The sequence below is a fragment of the Pinus tabuliformis genome, chromosome 9 (assembly GCF_031772625.1).
Source record: "Pinus tabuliformis cultivar Carrire ecotype Pingquan chromosome 9, CPIR1, whole genome shotgun sequence".
NCBI classification, from domain to species: domain Eukaryota; kingdom Viridiplantae; phylum Streptophyta; class Pinopsida; order Pinales; family Pinaceae; genus Pinus; species Pinus tabuliformis.
The window spans coordinates 936,529,782-936,557,054 of NC_142307.1; positions in this window are offsets into that span (position 1 = coordinate 936,529,782).

A 27,273-nucleotide genomic window follows, 5' to 3' on the forward strand; every position below is an offset into this window, starting at 1 on the left:
GATTTTGATAAGTTAGAGTTTCTACTATTACTTTTATCTCAACATTGTCTCCTTCGTCAATATCAATGGTTTTTGGATATCCTTGACTCTTCTACTCATCTGAACGCTTAGAAATCCTTTTGCTTCTCCTTAGTTTTTGTTCAGGCTCGGCTACTTTTGACATGTTTTTTCTTTTATTGCCTTGCTTCTGCACTTTTCTTTGATTTTATTTTGTTGTCTCTGGTTGCTCTGCATCTTTGCTAACTTTCTATCTTCTAACATTGTCTTGATTATTTTTCTCTTTTACTTCTTTCAAAAATTGGCTCAGGGGAAAATCATCTTCTATTTCATCATGTGGAATTTTCATTTTTACTAGTTCATTATCTGACAAACCCTTAGGTTTCTTCTCTATAGACTTAGGGTTCGAGTTTCTACAAACCCTATATTGGATCCTTGTAGTCTTTGGTTGCTCCTTTTTTTCTTAAACTTCTAAGAAATGTTTTCTAACAAAAAAATCTTGTTAATTATCACTGATGGTCTTTAAGTATGCCTCAACAAGAATTTTTACCAATTTGTGGTGATACAAATCCCTATCAATATTTCTAGAGTCTTTTTGTATATTAAAATCTATCTTTTTAAGACTCCACATCAAGTAATATGGTATATTTAACTCCTTCCCTTTAATAAAATGCATTAACAATCTAGCATGGTAAAAGAGTAGGGTTCCAAATCTACCTTCACAAGTAAGAAATTTATGAAGCACTAATAACAAGTTTCTCCATTTAGATTTGAGTGTTATGACTAGAATTCCTTTCTTGAAAGCTGAAGTGTCCATACCTGGATTGTGAAAGAAGGTATTCTATTGTTCATCCTTAAGTCTTTGATTTTTAAACCAACTTTCACCATATCTTGGGAGCTCTCTTGCCTCTGCTATGAAGGATTATGTGATTTTAAACGTTATATCTCCAATCTCAGCTTCCACACCATCAAACGCTTTGGTGACTTCAACATCATAACCATCAAACTTTTCAAAGATATTAAGCCATCATGCCTTCCACAATTTATCTTTGACTTGTGGGTAAGAGTTCAGAAATTTTGTTCCATTTGGCTCATATTGGATAATAACACACATTGTGGAAGAGAAGTTGTGCCCCTGAATTTCCTATTTTGACAGAAATGGATAGAGGAATAAGAGATCAAATCGAATGATTTGATGATGGCAGAGTCAAAGTAAAATAGGCCATTAAAGCAGTGTTAGAGTTTCAACGAGACTCTTCCTTTTGTATTAATGATTATCCATGATTCAATAGGTTTTTTTTTTACAGGAACATTGGGGTTTGGAAGATTTTGAATGATTCGTATGTGGTGGAAGATACTTATGACACAATAGAATCGATGAAATGGGATATGAGTATGAGTAATGGAATAAGGCTACAAGTAAGGTCATAATTTGGGTCATTATGTTAAAAAGGTGTATCATAATCATTCAATAAACTCATAAATCTTTTTCTTCCTTTAATGAAAATTGATTTAATATCATATGTGCATACCTTCTGATGTACTTACTTCCCTTCTTGCAGGTTCATGATACCTTGTGAATGCTTGTTGGTTGAAAGTGCTTACATGTCTATCATTGGTTGTAGAATGTGAAATTAGCTACAAAATGAGGAAGATTCTACAGTTGTTCCTTTAACTTTACTATTTTATTGAAAGTTGTTGTTGTTGCAGAAAGTTGATAATCTTTGTTGATGATGCTGATGAATGCTGATATTTCTCTTTTAAAAGAGAAACAAATTCTTCCAAATATTTTATTAGAACTCCAAAAACTTATTTTTTTAAAGATGGAAGGGGGAAAAAAAGAAAATGGGAAAAAGAAAAAGAAAAATCTGAAAATCTAAGCTGCCAAGGATCCCTTGGTTTTCAGCTAGGATTTTCTACGTAGGAATGCCAACAATGTTGGTTTTCCTATGTCTTTTTCTTCTTCTTCTTTTTCTTCTTTTTTCATTTTATTTTTATTTTTTTAATTTTCCTTTTTTAATATATATATATATATATATATATATATATATATATATATATATATATATATATATATATATATATATATTTTCTTTAGAGAAAAATAAATTACAATTCTTTTGGTGGTATGAAAGGAGAATCCCCTTTCCTTACCAACTTCAGATCAAAATTCTCTTGCAGATGTTTAACAAATTATTCTTTTGTTAGGGGCTAATGATATAATTTCAGTCTATGCCCATTAACAAGGAATGTCATATTTTATTCATTAATAGTCCTTATTCTAACTACTCCATTATAAAAAACAATTTCTATTACATATGGACCAAGGCAATGTGTCTGAAATTTTCCTTGAAAACCTTTGAATTTAGAATAAAAAAGAACCCAATCACCCGCCTTGAAGTTCTTGACTTTGATGAATTTACCATGCCACTTGGTTCTTTGTTGTTGGATTACATTCTTTCATTGTATGGCATCTTGTCGAATCTCATCCAACTCATTTAGTTGTGCCAGTCTCTATTTTTCAACTTCAAATAGATCAAGTCCCAACTTTGTTGCTATCTTGAAGGTATCCATTTGGACTTAAATCGGAAGAAAAATTTGGTTCCCATAAAGCTCATAAGGAGTATGTCCAATAGTGTTTCTCCATGTGGTGTTTATGGAAATGTACAGTCTTGGTCAATATAGCTTGAAGTACTTAGTTGGTAGATTGCACTTTCCCATTGGCTTGTGGATGTTATGGAGTGGATTTCCGATGTTTGATATTGTATTTCTCTATAATTTTTTGCACCAACTTAGATGTGAATTGAGCACCTTGATTTGTCATAATTTACCTTAGGACACCAAAAGGAGTGAAAATATCCTCAAAAATAAATCTAACTACAACATTTTCAGTAGAAAAAGTAAGTGGCTTAACTTTTACCTGGCATTTTGCAACATAATTTATACAAACAAGAATGTACCTTTTCTGTTTAGATGGAGGATTGATTCCAGACCAACAAAATCTAGAGCCCATTCTTCAAAAGGCTCTATAAGTACTGAGGTTGTAGAGTCATCTTGTCTAATTGAATGGGTTTACCCATTCTTTGGTAGTTATCACATCTTTTGACATATTCCTTGGTATCTCTAAAAAGAGAAGGCCAATAATATCCCAAAATAAGTACCTTACATGTGATTCTTTCAACAACAAAGTGTCCTCCACATGGTTCATAATGGCAATCTTTTAATATCTCTTATACTTCATCCTCTCGAACACATCTCCGGGTAATCAAATCAAGTCTTGTTTGGTACAATTCTCCCTCTATCCATGAGTAGGGTACATTAACTTTGATGAATTTATGTTTTTCTCTAGCTGACAATTTTGGAGGAAATTGTCATGTATCCAAATAGCTAACAATATTTGCAAACCAAGGAGTTTTAGTAGACACTGCAAAAAGAGATTCGTCAGGAAAATTGTCCTTTACAAGAGTATCAATATTATCATTATGCATCCTGGAAAGGAAATCATCAACTGTGTTTTCATTTCTTAACCTATCCAAGATGGTAATATTGAATTCCTGTAACAATAACATCCATCTAGTGATCCTGCCATTAGTAATTGGTTTATTCATTAAATATCTAAAAGCAGAATGATCTGTATGAGTGCAAGTTTCGTAACTAGTAATATAATGTCTAAACTTAATGATGGCATGAATAATAGCTAAAAACTCATTTTATGTAACTGTATAATTTAACTCTGTTGGAGTGAAATTTTAACTTGCATAATAAATAACATAAGGATTTAAGTCGTTATGTCCCAATATAGCTCATAAAGCTATATTTGAGGCATCAGTTGAGATATGAAATGGGAGAGACCAATTTGGCACTCTTAAGGTTGGTGCTTCAATAATTTTATGTTTCAATGGTTCAAATGCCTTTTATAAATCAACATTACAAACAAAACCACAATATTTTGTAAAAAGTTTAAAAAGTGGTGAAGCTATTTTGTGAAGTTTTATATGAATCTTCTTGATCAGGGATCAAAACTATGCTGAAAAATAAAAGTGTTCAAATTCTCCCGAAACTGGCACCAAATTGTAGATCTCGACATTCTGATACCAATGACGTTTTAATCACCTCAATCCGATATCATATGAGGAATTTATTGTGTTACGAAGATTTTGGAAAATAATAAAAAAGTAAGCTTGCAGGGTTGACTGGGCAGTGTAGGTTTCCACGTGGCATTCCGTACTCTAAAGTGGTGTTGACATCAGTAAAGTGACTATGCAGCACAAAGCCAATTATAATTGGACACGTGGCTTTTCTGTACAAAAACAGTTGGCACAATTTGATTGGTTGATGGTGTTATGGATTGGGCCAATCTTGGAGTGACACATGGCCCAATCAACGGGCACCACATGCCACTCCAGATAGGGAAAATGTTTAGTTTAGGTCTGAATGAGCCTCCATGTGGTTTGACTGCGCGGCCTCCACATTACTAACTGTCCGCTCTACCATTGCGCCATATTGGTTCTTATTAATACATTATTGATGAGTTTTATTTATAGTGATGTGTTTTTGTCATTGGGGAGAGGGTCAGGCTGGCAGGGTCGCCTGACCAGCCCAACCCCGAGTTACATGGTTGTTGTATGTCCTTGGGTGAAGGCAGAAGGGGCGAGGAGTAAGGCCTTATCCCATTTCCATCGTTTATAACGTAACCACCGGTGTAGAACACAGGAGGGGTGGGCACATGTCACTTTGCCTGAGCCCAACCTAAGGCCACATTACACCTCATGCGACTAAGAGCAGGATCGGCGGGTGCATGGTGTCTGCCCCACTCCCCTTGGTCACATTGTTTTCCACATGATTGACTAGAAGGGCAAAGAATAAGGGTGTGAGTGTCAAATTAACCGTCCAACAAATTCCACAAGTATCATCAGGCTTTGTGGTCAAACATGTGCAAAATTGTCATTGTACAAGGCCGCCAGAGTCTAGATTTGTTTCCCGTTTTGATAGAAGGTCAATATTGTAGAAAAATTAGCAGGGAAATGAAGAAGGAGGCCTAACTTGGCCATTTTTCAACCTTTTTGAAACCAAGAAGAGCTTACATAGGGTTTCTTGGGTGTTATGGACACAATGGAAATGTTACTTTTGCAATTTGAGCATTTTATGTTGATGTAATTACATATTTGAACATATAATTTAAAGGGCCAACATTTGAATTTAGACCTGAGGACGTAGCTCAAGAGGGATGAAATTCATCATCAAATTGTTGTTTTGTTATGTTGGATGTTGTCTATTTTTCACTATTTAAAATCTACAAAATTTAACTAAGTTTATGTGCTTTTGCAATTTCAGTCCATTGCCCATAAGACATACACTAGCTTGCAAAATTTTACAAGAAACTTTCAATTTTAATTTCATATAAGTTTGGTATCAGCGCATGCTTTTTGTCAAGATTTGATAGTTTTTGCAAGTGTTTTCATGAATGATTACAAAGTCTAAATTGAGAAGAGGAGAAGGTGTGCTTGAATAACCAAACCCTCAAATTGGTTCAAGGTCACAAACTCAACCATTCATGGCACATGAAGAATGATGGGAGATGATGTCTAAGGATGAGAGAGATTTTAGAAAGGATTTCTATGATATGTCTGAGATGGTGTAAGCATTGTATAATGAGAGGACAACAAGGTTTCAAGGAGAGAGTTATAATCATTCAAAAGGTAATGATGGTGATGGGAGAATGCCTCCACCTCCACCTCCTCCTTCACCTCCATCTACACCTCCATCCTCACCTCCTTCTTCACCTCCTTCATCTCATAGACCTATTGCTCCTACATCTCCAAAAGGACATGCTAAGTCTCCTTTGATTAAGCTTGATGTAAAGTTTGAATTGCCTACATACAATGGGGAAGTAAATGCTGAAAAATTGGATAACTGGGTTCGTCAAATTGAAGTCTATTGCAAGATTCAAAAGATTAATGGTGATGTTACTAAGATCCAGCTTACTTCTCTTCACTTGTAAAGTACAACCCTCATTTGGTGGGAGGCCAAAACTCAAGAATATTTGAAGAAAAGTGGTAAAGTTATCTCTTCTTAGAATGATTTTATAATTAGATTAAGAAGGAAATTTTATCCATTAGCTTACATGCAAAAAGAAATTATGGATTGGCAAAATTTTAGACAAGCTAAGGGTTAGAGTGTCCAAAGTTACACACAATACTTTAGAAGAAGATATTTAATCTTGGGTGTTGATTTGTCTTCACAAGATATAATCCTTAAATACATAAGTGGATTAAATAGTTATTTGAGACATACTATACTTATGTTTAATCCCACAATCACCAAGGGTGAAACCAATTGATTGCCCAATATTGGATAAATGAAATTCACGTTAAGCAATTTTTGCAATTCTTCTTTAACAACTTCTCTCAGGTTGGGATTCATCCTCCTCTGAGGTTGTCTTATTGGTTTGACATTTTCTTGAATGTAGATATGATGCATACAAGTATTAGGATCAAATCCTTTCACGTCAGTGCATTCCCATGCATATGTTGATGAATGCTTTTGTAGCATTCTTTATTAATTGTCTCTTTTGAAATTCTTCCAAATTGTCATTAATATTTAAGGTTTTTCCTGGGTGAATTTCTACTAAAGAAATTCCAAACTTTTCCATAGAATGTAAAGCTAATTTAGATTGTCAAGATGAAAAATACTCAATATTACATTGTTCTTAAAAACTTTGATCTTGCTCATAAATGAAGAAGAATCATTGTTATTCATCAAATTTATTAGTTGATCTTCTTCATAAATTTTTGAAATAGTAAATATTGGTTGAATGCTTTCAAATCCTTCATCATCGCCATCTTCAATCCAAACTTCACTTTCTATTTTAGTTATTGTTTTTGTAGGTGGATATAATGTGAATTTTTTAGTGGAACTTCCATAAGATATATACGTATCCTCAGATCTACAACTTATAAATGCATCAGTTGTAGAGCCTAGCCAAGGTCTACCAAGGATCAATGGATGCCCTCCTAAATTATTCTTGAGAGTTAAAACCATAACTTCAATAGGATATTCCCATGAATCTAAAGATATTGATACATCTTCTAATATACCATCAGGTTTGATAACATATCTATCTTTTAATTGTAATAAAGTTCGGGTATATTGAAGATTAGGAAGCTTCAATTGATCCATAGTATGTTTGTTGATGATATTGATAATGATGCAAATTTTTACAATAGCGCTACCTGGATCTAAATATTTATGGACTATTTGTTTTTCTCATCATAATATTTGCAATCTTTCCTACTAATTGAATCTTTTTAATGTCTTTCATTTTTCTTCTTGGATTTTTAATGTATAAATCCTTTATTGTTTTTGCAAAGATGGGTATTTCCTTTATAGCTTGAAGAAAAGGAATTTTGATGCAAATGTTTTTCAATTCATCTAACATATTATAGTCAGGTAAAATGATTTTTCTTTCTACTCCCTTATCAATTTGAAGCCTTTCAAGAAAAGGAGGAATTTGTAAGGAAACATAATGTTTTTCTACTAGAGGAATTGTAGGAGTCGATTTTATTTGGTTGTCACCTAATTATGTGGGAACGTATTCCTTTGGAGGAGTATTTTATTGATTAAGTGATGTTTGTTTTCCAAGAACTTTATCCTCCTTATATTCTTGGATGACAACTAGTGGTGATTTATTTTGCAAGACTCGACCAGATCTAAGTTGGACATCATTTAGACCTAGAGGAGCTATCATACAATCTTGAAAATTTTGACCCTCAACATTATAGATGGGTTGTTGAGGGGTTTTATTTTTCATATTTGGGAGTGGTTGCACAAGCAATTGATTAGGTTTTTGGGGAAATAGAGTAGATGGCAAGCGAAGTGGTTGACTTGAAATTAGTTGGGGTTGGAATTGTGGTTGAGTAGTTTGTGGAGGTTGGGGAGGAGAATAGTATTGAGGTTGGTATTGAGAATATAATTGTTGAAATTGAGGATATTGAGTATTCCTACCATAAGAATTTTTCCAACCTTGTGACCAAGATGGGTTTTGAGGTTGAGGTGGTCATTTTTGCCGAGGCATAGGTGTATTTCAATTACTTTTTGGTTGTGCATATGATTGATAGTGTGCATTGGGATCTTTTTCCATACCTGGTTGTCGAGGCTGCCAAGGTCTCTTGGGAGCAACATCGCAAAGTGATTCAGCTTTGCGCATTCAAGCTTCTTCTTGAAAAATAACCTTAAGTATTGTTATTCAAGGAGACTCATTTGTGTCATGATTTTTTGCACATATAAAACATATTTCAACATTGTTAAGAGGACATTCCCATAAAGCGTGTTTTTTCCTACATATAGGACAAAAAATAAAGAATAAAACATTCTTATCCTTTTGTGTATTTTGTATCCTTAAAGTATATAGTTTTTCACTAAGATGTATAAGGATATTAGTTTTAAAATTATAAAGTAAGTTTCCTAATTTTTCTCTACTTACTATACCAGATGCAGATTTTCTTATTCTTGACATGACTAGATCTCTTGGGTTCTTACCATATTTTTCCTTTCCTCTTGGAATATGTTTGCACAACTCACAAATTTCTTTGAATGACAATTGGTAGACATATTCCTTGCCCATCAAATTGAGAAGGTCGATCCATTTATCCCTTATGGATTTTAGCAAGAGAGCTTTTAATCTGTCTTCATATAAATTATGCAATTTATCCCTTTTGACATTGTAAGAAAATATTTCCACCGAATCTTCAAGGTTTTCATCCTCTTTTTGGACTAGCATCTTAAATACTTCATCCTTAAGGTCACGATGTATGAAATAATCTTTATATTTCTCCAGGAATATTATTTTCATATCATCCCATGTTCTAATAGAATGTGTTCCTAGACCCATGAACCACTTAAGAGCTCCATATTTTAGAGTATGAGGAAATAATTTTAATTTTTGAGTATCGAGTAAATAATCATATGTCCTCCACAATACCTCAAACGCAAAAAGAAATGTTTCTAGATCCTCATTTCTTAACCGATTAAAATTACGAAGGACAAATGGTGAGATATTTTTCACGGTAGCAATGGTATCTGTATCTAAAATAGGGAATCCAAAAGGATCCTCCTCATGAAAAACTCTATCATCTCCTCTTCTACCTCGTCTTCCTCTATTACCTCCTCTCCCTCTCCCTCCACAAATCCTTGGTATTTCCTCGCCATTGTGTACTTCTCTTTCTTCTTCTCTTGCTATTGTAGATTCTTCAAAGATGATATAAGCCTTAAAAAATAGGGTTGTCTACTTCTTCTTCCTTTGGTTCCTCTACCAATGGTATTTCAGAAAAGATTTCATCTTCTTCCTCTTCCTCTCACTAGGTACTTCTAAGACCTATTTGAAGAGTTGTTCACCTCGATGAAGAAATAAATATGACTCCTTCAGTAGGGGATGTAGGTTCTTCAACTACAACTTTTGTAGATGAGGTTAGTGAATCCCTAGGCTGGGCTTTAGATCTATGCACTTCAGGGAGCCTATGTCTACCTATTATGCATGGAATGTGAGTGTTTGTGGATGGTGTGACACCATTTGGTCTAGTGGGGCTGGTTGGTGATGTTGGTAATGAACTACATCCTCTTTCTCTACTTACAAATCTACCTCTAGAATTTCGTTCTCTTTACATGCATCCTAAATGATTTAATATGACTTTTGAACTATGCATCTAGAGAATTGATTCATCTATTATGATATGCAATTCTAAATAAAACATAAAGTCTATATATACTTTTCTGGTAACAACGCCAAAAACGTTGGGTAATTTAATTGTTGGTTAAATTACTTCATTAAATTATCGACCAAGGTTTGTTAACTTGTGAAGTGTATGTGCACTATATATGCTAGGATATTTATTTCCGATTAAAGATTTAAATCTAAAGAATAATTTCCCTTAATAATTATGGATTAGGTTTAATTTCTTCATTTAAATACATAAAATTTAACTAATATATATTTTTAAGTTAGTTTTTATTTAATTAAGCAGAGTATTTTTAGTTATTTATAATCATACATATTTAGTTATATATATAATTATAATATAAAGAAAATCTAACACACACAATTTAATATATTTTTAATTTTTTATTTAATTAAATATAATATTTATAATTAATAAATTTACATATAAACATAGTTAAAATATTTTTTAATTATAAGCATGTATATATAGAGATATATATATTTATAATATAAATAAAATTTAACTAATATATATTTGTTATAATATATATATATATATATATATATATATATATATATATATATATATATATATATATAATTTAACTAATATATATTTTAAAGCTTTTAATTAGTTTTTATTTAATTAAACATGGTATTTATAATAAATATGTTTATATATAAACATAGTTAAAATATTTTTAGTTAATCAGAAGCAGATATATTTAGTTATTTATATATTTAAATTAATAAATAAATAAATCTAATAAACAAATTAATTAATTAAATAATTAATTAATAAAAAATTTCCCTAACTCTTGGTCCAGTCAATTGTAGCTGAAGCCCAGTCAAATGTAGTTGTTTCTTTTGGTCAAAAGTAGCTGTTTCTTTCTAGCGTTTGAATGGTTGGTCTCTCTATTTAACTTGTTACCATGATTTGATTCTTCATCTTGTCGTGACAATGAACCACACTAGCTGGTTCGAAACACGTCGACAAATGAATTTTGATGTGATTATCGCCGAAAACATGTCTCAAAAAAATTGTAATTATTATATTTAGGTTATACCATTTTTATTAAATTGTAAAATTTTATTATTAAAATTTTATTTATGAATGTATAAATAAATTCAACGTTATTAAAACAATTTATTATATTTTAATTAATAAATTTTAATTGCCCCTAGATTTACTCTCCACCCCCTTATGGAAGAGATATTGTAATGTCATGTCTTATAAATATTTTGAATCAGTAAAATTACATAAAAAGTAAAATTAAATAAGAAATTAAAATTTTAAAAAAAATATTAAAATAAAAATAACTTCATGATATTGACCCATGGTATGAGAACCTATGGTATTTATGTGGAACATTGCCTATTTAAAGGGAGAAATTAAACCAACTTAGATTCATCTTAACTTTGGATCTACCAAGAGAGATTTGATTCCTCTAGGGGCGTGGTAGATTCAGAGTTAAGATGGATCTAGTTTGGTAAATAATGTAATGTCCTGTTAAACATTTTGACTAGATCAAATTATATTTAAAAAGAAAAAAAAATTATAATTATGATTAATAATTAGCAATTAAATCAACTTAAATCCATCTTAACTATGGATCTACCAAGCGCCTACAAGGATCAAATCTCTTGACATGCACACCTCTTTTCACTCTACAGAGATCAAATCCCTTGACATGCACACCTCTTTTCACTCTACAGGGATCAAATCTCTTGACATGCACAACTCTTTTCACTCTACAGGGATCAAATCTCTTGACATGCACACCTCTCTTAGAGTGAAAAGAGATTTGATCCCTCTAGAAGCTTGGTAGATATGGAGTTAAGATGGATCTAGGCTGGTCTTATAAAATCCAAAGACATCTAGATGAGAGTGGAAGTCATCCCAACAAGTTATTTTAGGTGGTGTGGTTTTCCTTAAATAATAATGATGAGGCAGTTCTCATTATAAATTTGTCTTCATTAAATCCAAAGGCATCTGGATGAAAGTGAAAGTATTCCCCACCACATTATTTAGGTGGTGTGTTTTTCCTTAAATAGCAATGATAAGTCACTTCTCATTATAAGTTTGTTTTCATTAAATTCAAAGGCATCTTGACAAAAGTGGAAATATCTCCCTTAATACATTATTTTAAGTGGTGTAGTTTTCCTTAATTATTATCCCTGCCGTAGGTATTGGATATTGCATTGGGTTTTTGGTCAAACCATATTAATTTGGCATTGACCAAAAATCCAATACAATACTTTTATAGTTTAACTTTGGAAATTGAAATTTATTAATTTTTAAAAATAATTAAATTTATTTTTGTTCAATTTGATTGGTTATCAAATTAAACATGTTATTGCTCCTTGCTTTGGGATCTGTGTTATGTATTTAAAACTTTTGAACTTTTACACTGAGCTGTAAACCTATTATATTAGTTGGTACATACCTCCGTCAGTTCATTCTTTTCATGGACATTTCAATTCATGTACTTTATTTTTATTCCTCCTCAACAGATGGATGAGTAACCTCTGGGAGAGGTGGGTTCAGGCTTGGAATTTGACGTCCTGTAGGACTTATTTTGGGTTGCAGGATGCATTTGACGGCAGCTGCAAATTCTTCCATGTCAGGTTTGACGTGTCTTTTGCCCCTGTAACCCATCATTTTGACATTTAGTTTGAAATGTAAATGGTAAAAAATTATGACACCTAAAATTACAAGCGCCTTGAAATTGTGAGTGGATGTGACGGTGGACTGGTACACAAAAGAGTTCGACTTCGATCTTAAATTGATTTAAATGCTCTGAGTCTTGACTCCTTTCCATTCCTTCCTTCCCACAGTTGGGAGTCACTGCTCCTTGCACAGAGCGACCATCCATGATTTGCCCATTATCCAAACGAATGATGATATTGATGACCAGATTTAATTGGAAGCTACGATGGTCCATTACGATTCGAGAATCACGAGTATCTACCCTTCAAATTACAATTTGTAACCTCGGGTCAATGTTTTGGTTTTTTCAAGGAAATAAGACTTTCAAAAATCAGCCAAATCTACTTGTTGTTTTGTTTTCAATCGATAATTTGCGTATTAAAAAGATATTAGACATCAAGTGAGTAAAAGTGCATTTGATAGATTCATTGAAATTCTAAGATCATAGGGTGAGTAGGACGAAAATACTGAGGTTGAGCGCATAACCCCAATCTTTTCAACACATCTTCAATCCTCCTTTATAATTGTGTATCCAATTGTAAACCCCTCCACATCCATCTCCCATGGCACTAATAACAACGACCAGTATTTTTTTGATGTATTCATCAATTGCCAAGGTCCCGATGTCAAGAGAATGTTGGCCATCGTTCTAGTATTTCTAGATCAGCAGGAACTAGAATAGGAAGAGGACAAAACTCCACAACTTGAAAGCACGATTTGAACAACTTCTGTTCATATAGAAATTTTCTCTCCTGGTTATGCAGATTCGTGATGGTGTCTCATTGAACTAGTACTGATGTTGGAGTCCATGTCGAAGTCCAAGTCCACCATTATACCTGTATTCTATGGCATCAAGCCTTCAGATCTTCATCGGACACAGGGTAAAAATGGAGTGTATGCTCGATCTCTCTGCATGCTTGAAGAGAAGAAAACATCTGCTGGTCAACCCCAATAAGACTCCAGCATTATAGAAAAATGGGGAAATTCTCTCTCAGACGTTGCATAAATAAAAGGTTTTGACGGAGAGACTTATAACCGATGAGAACCTACCCTTACTCGTAAATTTATTGGATTGAATATATACGACATTTCTGCTTAGTGAAAGAGGCTACCCTAGCACCATTTTTGATTGGTTGTAAGTTTATTTTAAATGGAGTGAAAGTGGTGAAGATGAACTTCATATGGGTAGTAGAGTTTTTGAAATGTAATCAATAAAACCTTTTTTCTCTTGGAAAAATAATCGACAATAAACAAATATTCTAGAACAATAGAAGTTAGCATAGAGTGATAACAAGTGAAATTAATAGATTTGTCACAGTTAAAAACAATTGCTGATAGACTAACGAAAATAAAGTTGGATACTGACAACTTGAGAAACCAAAAATGCATAATTCCTGGCTTCAATCCAGTGAATGTTTCTGTTGTCTTTATTATGGTGTTTTCTTTAAACATTATCTACACCATTCATAGCATAAGACATCTAACTGATTTCAACAAGTGTCCACCCTCGACTAAAGGTTGATTTATGTTGTAATGTTGGTGTTTTACTTCTTAAAATTCTCGTTCTTCTTTTAACGTTGGATCTTGAATCTAGGAAGTTTTAGGGAAAGAAAAATTCGTATCCTTATAATCGTTGCATTAATAAATGGTTACCTCTATAAATGTACAGTGAAGAACTTGTATAATACAAATGTAATGGAGACACATAGTTGCCTGAATAATGTTTAGATAAATGGTCATTGTTGGATCTTGAATCTAGGAAGTTTTAAGAAAACAAAAATTCTTACCCTTATAATCATTTGTGTTAATAAATGGTTACCTCTATAAATGTACAGTGCAAAACTTGTATAATATACATATAACTGAGACACATAGTTTCCTGAATAATGTTGAGATAAATGGTCATTTAAATAATGTTTAAGTTAAATTGGTTGTGTATCTGCGTTTATATTTCTTATAAAATGAGGCAAATAAAATAAATTCTAGCCTTTTATTAATGGAGTTGTCAATGGAGGCGGAGGAATTGCTCGGATGACCAAAAGTGGGCGCAATCCGGGCATAAATTTTTCAAAAAATATTGTTGAGGCAGTGTTTCAATCATGTTTTTGATGGTGGAATTAGATTCAGCACCATCAAAAACTCCTAGGAGACCTAAAATCATGAAGTTTGACAACTTTTACTTGGATTTACAAAATTCCTTGCCAAATTTTTTCAAAATATGGTTGGAATTTCCATAACTTTATGGGCAAAAAAGCATAATCGTTAGACTACGACTTTATTAATGCCCCACGTCTGTATGTATGGGATTTTCGTTATTAAACAATTATCGACATTTTCGTTATTAAACAGTTAGCGACGTAAAATATATTTATGTTACTGTTATTTGTTAATTATTTAGCGTGATGTGATTTTATAAAAAGGGTTAATGTTAGTTTTTTTTCTATCATGATTTGTCGAGTATGCTAATTTTCAGAGTTTTTCTTTTCTTCTAGCCATCTTTTTTGGTTAATTTTGGCTTAAATTGGGCAAGGATATCTTGAAATTGTAATTTTCAACTGTAAAATCTAAAAAATATTGAGTGCCTTGGGATGCTTTAGATAATTTTCAACTGTAAAAAATAATGAATGTCGTTGGATGCTTTAGAAGACAACTTTCAAATTAGAAAACTTGGTCTTAATTTTAAATTTGAAAGGCTGGTCTTAATTTTATTTGGAAGGGCATATATTCATCTAACCATTAAAAAATAAATGGCTATAAAAAAATGTACTTCTATTAACAATGTATATTAAGTAAACACTTCATTAAAAAATGCCAAAACAAAAATGATAAAGGAGGTCGACACTCACAAATTTTCCTAAAACGTAAAATGAAGGACATGAAAAATACAAAAACGTCATCAAATTTTCATTTAACAGGCAGAGTGGATTTGAAATTCTAGGCCTGGGTGGGTTAGTTAGTTGGGAAATCCAAATATGATCTTGCATATCTACGACCCACGAAATAACAACCACATTTTCATGTTACCGTATATGGCCAGACCTATTCAACCAGGGCTACATGTCCTTTAGAAGTGCCAGATGGGATGGGCATTGGGATTGGTTTATGAGCCCTTAGAAGCTCATTGTCTACTGTCCAACTGTCCACAGGTTATTTAAGCAAGGTTGTACATTCAAGATCGTATGATGAATTAATTAAAAAAATTTGGTAACTCACATTTTGAGAAAGGCGAGACTAATGATTAGTCATTGTGTTCTTTCCGATGGTCAAAATAAATGCAATATTTAAACCCCCAGTCACCGGTAATCACTCATATTTATATATAATTATTATTTATATTATAATTTCTTTAACTTATTTTTGAGATTCAAATTTTTTTAATTTTATATTATATTATTTCTATAAAAGTATCAATTCAATTTTTATGTTTAAATTAAATATTAAAATTTATAAAATAATTATGTTTAATTATATAAAAAATTAATTATTTATTATTTTATAAATTATAAATATGGATGTTTGCATAATGAGTTAATTAAAATTTTATGGATGACATTTAATAATGAGTAAAAAGTAGCTATTAACTGAAACTACGTAATTTAAATGGTTGTGGACATAATTTAGGGTGATGTATTTACGATCTCTGCGGTCATAATTTACGATCTCTCTGCAGTAATAATTCACAATCTCTCTACGGTAATAGAAAAACAATCTGGGGCATGTGCGTCTGCAGTCCGGCTTGCTGATATCAGGTGTACACATTCCTTATATTTTTCTAATACATATCTTCTCATATATTTTCAAGTATGAATAATTCACCACAATTACCAAATATTACCAAAGGTAGACCTAGCACAGTTACTCTACAGAACCTCTATGAGTATATAGAGTCTTTGGAGAAACGTAGAGAAGAAAGAGAAGTCAAGCTACAAACAAAGTTAGCAGCCATGCTGGAAAATAAATTCACATCTCTTGAAGACAAGATCGAAAAACAAATAAAAAATAAAATAGAACTATTGGAGAATAAGATGGAGGCAATGGAGACAAGGTTGCAGGTTATAGAAAAACAAAACCAAGATATGAACCAAACACCCCAGCAAGTAGATGCTGATACTTTAGATAGTATTAAAATGAAGGACATGATTAAAGAGCTAGAAGAAAAAGTTAATAGTTGCCTCACCCTAAATAGTGTGGTAGGTAAATTAGATATCAAACCAATTAAAGATGAAATGAAAAAATTGATAGAATTAGACCATGAGCGTAACAAAAGGGCCTTGAACCTTATAATCTTCGGTTTGAAAGAGGAGGTAGATGAGGATACTTTAGCCATAGCCCAGACATAATTACATAACAGATTACAAATTGAAACAACGTGTCTCACAGAAGCAACAAGGTTGGGGAAACTAACTGAGAATAAAGGAAGGCTGATCCGAATAAAGGTGAGCTCTACTGACCATAAGTATGACATACTTAGTAAAACCTCAAGTCTAAAAGGAACGAGAATATTTATAAATGAAGATCTCATTCCAGAAGATCAAGCAGAATTGAGAAAGGAGGTTCAAAAGGTAAAGGAAGCTAAGAAGGAAGGAAAATGGGCAATAATAAAAAATAGAAAATCTGTTATTTGAGATAGAAACCAAAAATATAATAATAAATAGCAATTCAACATGCTTCGGATTCTTTCTTGGAACTGTCGGGGCTTTCCATGGAACAAAGGCCCCAAGCTAAGTTGGATCTCGAATGATGTTGATATTATTTTGCTTGTTGAAACTTGGGAGTACGAAGAATCTAAGGTCCCTAACATAGATGGATTTACATTATGGTCTACCTAGAATAAGCGATCCTCTCGTAGAGGCATTGGGGATATAACTTGTTACATTAAGAAGAACATCTCTCCCCATGCTAGGATTTAAAAAAACGACCCTTACAACCAATATAGTTGGATAGAAATTACTGACATTTATGATAAAAAGACCTACATAGCAATTTGTTATTTCCCCCCATCAATTCTAACTTTTATAAGAAAAAGAATCTAGATAAAAATAGTCCTTACAATGGTTTAGAGAATGATATTTCTAGCCTAAGGAATGAAGGCAATATCCTTTTAATGGGTGACTTTAATGCTCGAACTTCAAGAAACCAAGCTATTCTTCTAAGCAATCATTCCAACCCTAATCCTCTTTGGTTAGATGAAGACCTTCCTCTAGCTAGCCGGTACAAAAGGAACTCTGAAGACCTCGGGGAGAATTTGTTTGGGTCGGAGCTAGTCAAGCTTTGTAGTGCTCAGGATCTCATAATTTGCAACGGTCTAAAGAAGTGGCCCAATTCTAGCCAGATGACCTGCATCCATGGGCTTGGTAGTAGCGTGGTAGACTATGTTATCTCCGATCTCCCTCTATACAACGAAATAACAAATTTTGACATCTTAAACGACCACGAGCCTGACTCTGATCATAAGCCTTTACTTATAACTCTCAATTTTGTCATGCATAGAGATCCCATAGAAGATAATCCTTATAGCCAAAAGAAGTTAATCTTTGATAGAAATAAAAAAGATCTCTTTCTAAATGAATTAAAAACTAATTTGCTTCCTTTATCTAGTATAGACAACATAGAAGATCTATATCATAATTTTACTACAACCCTCTCATATTCTATTAACAAGTTCTCAATTGAAGTTTCAAGTAATAAAAGAAATAGCAAAACCAACCCATGGTATGACAAAGATTGTAAAAGTGCGAGGAGAGCAATTAAGGAAGTTGTTGATGAATCTCTTAAAATTGGCAAGATAAAAATATACAAAGCCCTAACTAAAAGGAAAAAAAGACAGTATATTCATAAAAGACAAGAGAATCTCTTACACCTCTCTAAGGTAGCTCCTAAGAAATTCTGGAGGCAGATTCTAACTAGGAAAACTAAATATAATAATAAAATTGCTTTACACGACTGGAATTCCTATCTTAAAAAGCTTTATGAATCTCCAAATGTCATGGATAACTTTGAAACCCTGCTCACAACGAAAGAAGTTTTCTCATTAGAAGACATTGATTTTGGGGTTAATCACTTGGCTAATGGGAAAGCTAAGGACATTGAAGGTTACCAGGTGGAAATCTTAAAAATTGGAGGTCCTGTCCTCATCCCCCACATTCACAAGCTTTTCAATCAAGCGGTCAAGAAAGGGTTCCCTAAACCATGGACTCAAAGCCTCATTATCCCTATTTTTAAAAGTGGGGATACAAATAACCCCTCTAATTATTGGACAATTATGATCAACCCTCTCCTAGCCAAGTTATATGGTATTATTTTGGAAAGGAAGTTGAGCATATGGCTTGAAAGTGAAGGTAAGTGGGCTAAAGGCCAAGCGGGTTTTAGAAAGCAACACTCAATAATAGACCACCTCGTTATGCTTAGGATCATTGTGGAGGAATGTCGCAATGATAAATCCAATCTCTTTTGTTGCTTTGTGGACTTTAGAAAGGCTTTCGATACGGTTCCTAGAAACAACCTTTGGAACAGATTAGAAGAGCTAAAGGTTCCTTTTGAGTTGAGAGCTGCTACTATAAGGTTATACGAGAATGTAATTGCCAAGTTAAAGAGCAATGAGGGGTGGTTGAAAGATATTAAGTGTAATATCGGAGTTAAACAAGGTTGCCCCCTCTCCCCTACCCTATTTGGCATTTACATCGACAAGCTAGAAGGTTGTTTAGAGGAAGCAGGATGTGCTGGCACGATCTTAGCTGGGATAGTCATCATCCTTCTTCTCTACGCTGACGATATTGTTCTTCTCGCAAGGTGCCCATCTGATCTTGATAAGCAACTTATACTTCTTAAGGATTTCTGCTCTACCATGGGTATGATTATTAACACTGACAAAACAAAAGTTATGATTATCAAATCCAAGAAGGACAAACACGCTAATTTTATGTATGACAATAGTAACTTGGAGGAAGTGTCTTCCTACAAGTACCTAGGAATTGATATTCATCACAAGCTCAACTGGAACTATAGCATTAAGAAAAGGATTAATGGGGGATGGAAAGCTTATTTTGGTCTTGAAAATAATTGTAAAATGGAAAACCTCGTAATGTGGTATAGAAAGAAGTTTCTCTTTGAAACTTTAGTCACTCTGGTTATCTTATATGGATGTGAGGTTTGGGGTTATAGTATCTCTAGAGAATCCTGGAGAAAGATTGAGCAAATCCAGAAGCGTTTTATAACATATAACCTCAAAATTAAAAGCAACACACCCTATCCTATTGTCCTTATAGAAGTGGGTCTTTCCCCTATCGAGAGCCTAGCTATGACTAGGCTTCTGTTGTACAAGCACAAACTCAATAACATAGGAGACCATAAACTTCCTAAGCTAGCTTTAAATTCCAGCCAAAGGCACCTAAGGCTCAAACGAGGTTAGTATAAAGACACCAAGGTCTTGTTAAACCATTGGGAGATCGACGAGAATGTTGTATTGTAAAACATTAATAACATTAAAAATATTGTTACTTCTACGTTCAGAGAAAAAATGTGGTGTGAGAAAGATTGAGCAGCTAAAAGAAAATTAAGATATTATAAGGAGGTCATCAACCCCACCCTAGAAGATCAAAAGTATCTCTCTGTTTTATCTAGCTCAAAGAATAAAATTAATATAGCCAAGATTAGAACGAACTCTCATGAGCTCCATAGTGAAACGGGTCGTTGGGTAGTTCCTAAAACACCATGGATGGAAAGGTTCTACCATCTCTGTGAGAATACGAACATCAAGGATGAAAATCACTTCCTCTTAGAGTGCCCCGCGTACAACCACATTAGATCTCAGTTTCAAAATCTTTGTTGCAATACTGACCTTCCTAGCCTTTTACGTTGTCAAAATTACAGTGAACTCAGGAGGCTTCTCTCCAAGCTTTTTGAGCATAGGAATAAAATCTTAAATCAAACTAAATATTTCGTTTCTTTAGGTCCCATAGACCAAAGGTCTCTGTGGATGTTAACCATCATCATCAAAAAAAATGTCTTGATTAATCAAAACTTTGTAGAAAACTATTCATATTTTTTAATAGAAAAATACTTATCATAAACATGAATGCTTTAAAGAAAAGAATAAGGATTTATTTTTTTATTTTTTTTATGAGATAAATACTATCCATTATTAGATTTAATAATAAAATATTTTAATTTTTATGAATGTTATCTATTACTTTTTAAAAAACTATTTATTTAGTTTTTTAAGCTAATTTTTTTAATTTAATGTTTTGATATTTATAGTTAAATTTTTTAATTTAACTTTGTCATATTTACCATCAATTAAAATTTTATGGATGACATTAAATAATAGGTTATTTAATTGGTAAAGGTATGGGTTATTTGTGACATTTAAAAAATATATATATTTATTTATAATTTATCTTTGAAATTTAACAATTATATTAAAATAAGATTAAAATAACCTTTTCATTTATTTTTAAACATTGTAAAGTGGATACTTCCTTCCCTTTTAATTATGTTTGGCTCAATATACTTTATTTTGGATGGCCATTTATATTTATTATTATTAAATTAATATTTTTTGTATAATAATAATAATAATAGTAGTAAAATCGTAACGTCAACAACAAATTAATGATTTATTATTTTTCTTTATTTGTAAAATAATCTAGTTCATTAACCATATATTTCACCTCTTTAAATTTAAACTTATAACCTTTAAAAAGAACCACCTATCCCTGAATAATATTATATTAGTAAATTATAATATTATATAAATTATTATAAAAAACTAGTATAATTACTACGTTGTCTACATATCACAACATAAATATACTTCCAAACTACATTTTACATAAATTTATCATTTAATGGTAATTCCATGGGCCACAAAGTACAAACCATGCGCTTCGGTCAATACTTCACTTAATCACATGGTGACATTACATCAATACAAGTCTATGCTATTCTCTAAGATGCCATGTATAGCTTTTAAGACGTTGATTTTGAGAATTATATATATTAATATTTTTCTTCAATATAATCCATTGGGTAGAAATTTAATTTTAGTTATCATACCAAAGACCAATTTCACACTACAATAGTCAATATACCCGAGTTCACTTAGACTCAATAAATTTAATGGTATAGTGAACCACATGACAAATTCTTTGGGTAAAATACTCCAAATTTGCACACAATAGTTAATGGCTTTGTCCTAATATAATATGATTTAGTTATATTTAAACTATAACAAGGATCCACTATTGTGTAAGGCTAATTAATAATGAGTCACTTCTCATTATGTATAATAATTCACACAATATTTTTAAATATAATTTTTCTTAAATAACAATAACTACTTCTTATTAGATATAATAATTAATAATGATTATCCTTTTTCAGCACAAAAAAAGCTATATATTGTGTTCTATTCATCAAAGAAACAAATGTACAGCAATATTTATATGGGAACCACTAGATATGGCAGAAAATATGTGGATCAAAGCCACATAATGAGGAAAGATTCAAGAATCATTTTCTGTTCTGCAACATATAGTTCAAATGGAGAGATAATTGCTAAAAGCACAAACGATAGTTCAAAAATCGGTCCCATGAGACAAAAGTATATGGAAATATTCAAAAAGGAAGTCAAAATATTGGGAAAACAAAAACATACCAGATAGACTTCAATATATAGAAAATTATGTACCCGCATGCAAAAGTCTTGGATCTGATGAGAGATGTTGTCCACCGTTATCTGCATCCTCCAGATACCCTGTGGAGATGATAGGCCCTGTTTTGATAAAGCATCTGCCCTCCAGTTTTTTTCCCTGGCAATGTGGGAAATTGTGTAGTCCTTCCTGTTGCTCCATAAAGCCTCAATCCTGTTCAACCATCCAGAAAGATTGATATTTCTTATGATATGTTTTGACTGTACATGATCGATGATGACTTTCGAATCTCCAAAAATTTGAAGCTTTTGTAAGTCAAGAAAGTCACAAAGAGTAAGAAGACCAGCCAGGGCCATAGCTTCTGCTTTATTGTTGGATCTGGCACCTCCATTCCAATGAATATCGAAAGCTTGACCATCCTCTGGAATAATGACAACTCCGCAGGCGCAAAAACCATGTTGAGCAGCTCCATCAAAAAAAGCACGTGGATATCCTATGGGATCCCTTGTCTGAAGACACCTTCCATTCCTAACTTTGGATTGGCATGGGCATCCAAGCGCATTGAATAAGCAAAGGATAGATTCAAAAACTGTTGAATGAGATTCCCTTTTGGAATTGAAAATCATCCCGTTCTTCCATTTCCATATGGCCTAGATTGTTAATAATGGAATGGGCCTCCAATCGATGAACATGTTACTCCATCCTTTGAAAGCCTCTGTAATGGAAAGGAAAGTGGAGTTGGTGTAACCAAAGTGAGCAGCAAGATTCTGCCAAATCATCTGTGATTGAGGACATAATAGAAAAATGTGTAAATTGTTCTTAGAATTTGATCTACATAGGGGGCATATGGCAAGCCCGCATCAATTCCTCTTTTGGAGATTTTCCCATGTAAGATTCTTGTTATGAAAAACCAACTAGGCAAATATTATGATTTTTAAGGGGCAGCCTGTTTTCGAAAAGGTTGATGGAAAGATGTTATCAGATAGTTCAGATTCTAAGTATTGGAACTGAAGATATATATGTTTTGCATGTACAGTCGATGAACCACCATAACCCCTCCAAATGAGGAAATCCTTGTCCGCAGAGTGAAATATACCATGTGCCCACATTGTAGATATGATAGAATTCCATTGAATTTCCAGTTCACTACTTAGGTGCATTTCTGATGCAGATTTCCAAAGAAGAATTGCACCATCCCATTTTTGAATGGCATTGGCCCAAAAGAAAAAGCCCATGTTGTGTAAAGCTCTTAATAGTTATGTGGAAATATGGATCTTTCCATCTGTACCTGCAAATTCATCTAAACCAATAATAATTTTTGATCCGGACTAAAATTTCCAGATCAAGTTTTTTCTGAAGAAAGGCTCTATTCTTCGAAATCCTCTCCATATAGTTGAACCGTTGGAGGATCCAGTGAAGTGCTGTCTATACCAGTAAGACATATCCTGATTGTCCATGTATTTTGCTCTAATGGCCTTACTCCAAATAGATTCTCCCATAATTGCTTTCCACATAGTTTTACAGAGAAGGGCTCTCTGAAACATATTTAGATCCAATATACCCCAACCTCCCATTTTTTTGGCCGAGCCAGCATCGAAAGTTTTTCCAAATGATATTTTTTTTGTTCCTTATGACCTCCCCATATGAAATTAGCAATCATTATATTTAGACTGTTGATAATGGATGTAGGGATATAGTAGAGATGTGCCCAATATACCATGATTTGCACCAGCACTGCCTGAGTCAGAATCGCGCGACCCCCAATGGATAAACATTTGAATTCCCATGCAGCAATTTTCTTATAAAAACGATCGGAAATCCACGACCAATCAGCCACACGATATCCCACAGGTTTCAAATTGAAACCCAAGTATTTTAGCCCATTCCGAATAGGAATTGCTTTAATATTGAAAAGATGTGTTAGGAAAGAGATAAGATCTCCATTTACATTTTCGACATGAAAAGATGATTTAATATCATTAACATACATGCCGGTGGCTTTTTGAAACCTCCCCAAGATTTCATGAAGACATATCCAAGATGTCCTGCACAGCAATGCTGATAAAAGTATATCATCAACAAAAAGATTATGCGAAATGTAGATGCCCCTACAAATAGGGAGAGGCCTACATTTGTTTTGAAGAATCGCCCTCTTTATATGTAGGCTCAATGAGTCCATTACCAGAATGAAGAGGAGCGGAGACAGGGAGCAGCCCTGTCTTAAACCCCTAGCCGCTTTGAAAAAAGGAGTAGGGACTCCATTTATAAGGACTGCATAATTGACTTCAACCACACAGGCCATGATCCATCTGGAGCATCTGTCATCTAGGCCAATCCTAGCCAGTAGGCATCGAATAAAGCCCCAGTCCACACAATCGTATGCTTTTTTAAGGTCAATTTTTAAAAGAGCAGCATCTAATTTCCTGCAATGCTGAATGTAAGCATTCTTGAGTGAGAACTACCAAATCAAAATAACTTTTACTAATAATTTTTATATATAAATTAAATGAATAATATATTTGCCCTCTCTTTCTCTCCATTAATTCAAGATTTAGTATAATAATATCTGTACTTTTCACTTCTTTAGATTGGCATATTAAGCAAAAGATTGAATGTAGTTTTATATATATATATATTCCACTCAAATATTCACATATTAAGTGGAATAATAAGTTTATTATTATTATAATATTTTAGCATATCTCATACCATTACGGCATCTTGCACTACAAATATAAAAGTCAAATGGTACAATTTTCAAATCACAAATTGTGATGTGTGACCTTACTATAACTTAGTGCAGTAATATCACTTTTCAAATCACAAATTGAAATACGGTGTGAAGTAATATATTTACATATTCCTTGTCATGATGTAGACATTTTTGCTCGGATGAGCGGTTGTCCGTAGACCAGCGTTTTGTTTTTTTATTAGCTTGATTGAAATATGATGTGAAGTAATATATTTACATATTCATCGTCATGATGTAGACATTTTTTATTTATATATTAAAAAAATATATTTTTATTTTATATAGTTTTATGGATTTTTTTAGTATTTTAAATATATTATTTTAGTGTAGTTTAAATTGATAATGATTTTGTTTGAAAAATAATAGTTTTTTTGGTAAGATTTTGATAAAATTTGATGGAAAAATTTTGGAAATCTAAGTTATAGTTAGCTAGTTTCAGAATTTTAGGTGCTCCAGGGGTTATTGAGGGTGTTGAATTTATTTCCAAATTTAAAAAACAAATCAAACACTCTTAGTTTCAGATTTTTTGAAAAAAAATTCATCAAATTCCGACAAAATTGTTGTTTGGGAAAACTTTTCGCATGCTTAGACAATTCCTATTACTTTTTTTATTATGTTTTTGGTTATTTAAGAACATAAGTTAAATGTTTCTACTTAATTGAGAATATTTTTGGGAAATTGAAAGTTTTTGAAAATTTTGTTATTATGTTTTCTGGAATTTAAGAACATAAGTTAAATGTTTCTACTTAATTGAGAATAGTTTTGAAAACTTGAAAGTTTTTGGAAATTTCAACTTCAAGAAATGAAAACTTAGAAATGAGTTCCTTACAAAGAAATATTTAATTAACATTCTACTTTTAATATTAATAAATATTAATTTTATTGAATTATAATGCAAATATTTGTTTAATTATTACAAACATTTTATCACAAATATTAAACAAATATTTATTCAAAATATTTTATTAAACTATACATAAATCTTATTTCAAAAATTATTTAAATATAATATTGATCACATTTTGGTAATATTCCTTCAATATTCGGGTGGTATAGAGAGATAAGTTGCAGCTACAGTTTCTACAAGTCACTAATCAATGGTGAATTCTAGTGATACACAAAAGAAATATATTTTTATTAAAGGAATGGAAACTCAAGCCACAGTGCCAGTGAAATGAAATATGTTCTTCCAGTAGTGCAAGAACCTTCAGCTATTAATGTGCCTTTGAAAGAGGATGCCTTCAACAATGAAATGTTTTTTTACGGATCAGGGTTTGGTCTAGAAATTTAATGGGTTTTGGTTGCGAATAATCGATATCCACAAATGGACTATTGATATGTGGAAACCCCTTTTGATTGAGGATTTGAATATCTACCCCTTGGCTTTGGGTTTTTGATAATATTGAGGATATGGAGAACATTTGAGAATTTGGGCCCTAGTTTTTAGGCAATGTTGGCCTTTTCATGCAACCCTAGTGTCCCACCTTTGATCCAGTTATGATGTCAATCTCCACGGTTCCTGTTTGGGTAAGGCTCCTGAAACTTCCCCTACATCTTTGGAACCTCTCAACTCTATCTTCCATTAGTAATGCATTAGGGAAGTTTTATTGCCATGGCCTAAAATCTAAATATTTTTATAAAACTACTTATGCTCAAATATGTGTTGAGATGGATTTCAACAAAGGTTTTCCTATGACGAGATTAATCTAATGGCTCTAGACTATGTGTGGGTTCAGAAGATTGATTATGAAAATGTTTCATTTCGATCTCGTGTGCATTATGAAACATGGCATGTAATTAAAAATTCCCCAAAGCGTTTACATAATAACATAGTCTGGAAAAATAACTAGTGGCCCAAATGGTGGGAAGGAACTCAGTTTGAACATTATATGGTATACAAAGAATAAGAGACTTAGGGTAAGAAAGAAGAAAAGGAAAAATAGGAAGAAGCTATTGTCAAATATGATTCACCGAAGGAAACAAAAGTTTGTCAGAAAGAAGTGTATGAGGACCCTCTGGATTCAATGACAATGGGGGTGCAACATACTCCAGTGAAAGTTGGAACAACCTCTGAATCTTCAAGGGAAAAAGATGGAAAAACAACTTCTTGGGCAGATTGGACAGATAAGGAAGAAATTAAAGATGGCAATGCTCATTCACTGAAGGGTGATCCACCAGACACAACAGAAAATGTAAGTTGGACTCAAGTGGGGAAGAACGACAAAAATGTTTTTCTAAGGAAGAACTAGAAGTTGGTCAAAATTAAATAAAAAAGTAGTGAAAAATGGAATGCAAATGTATTTGGATGTTAGGAGTATTTTGGAAAAAAATTAGTTGGAACATGACTGAAATTTTTGTAACATGGAGTAATCACTTGAAGAATTGGATTGAGCCTCCGTGATCAATCTCAAACTTGTAAGGAATATTGGTAAAAATGTAATGGTTTTGT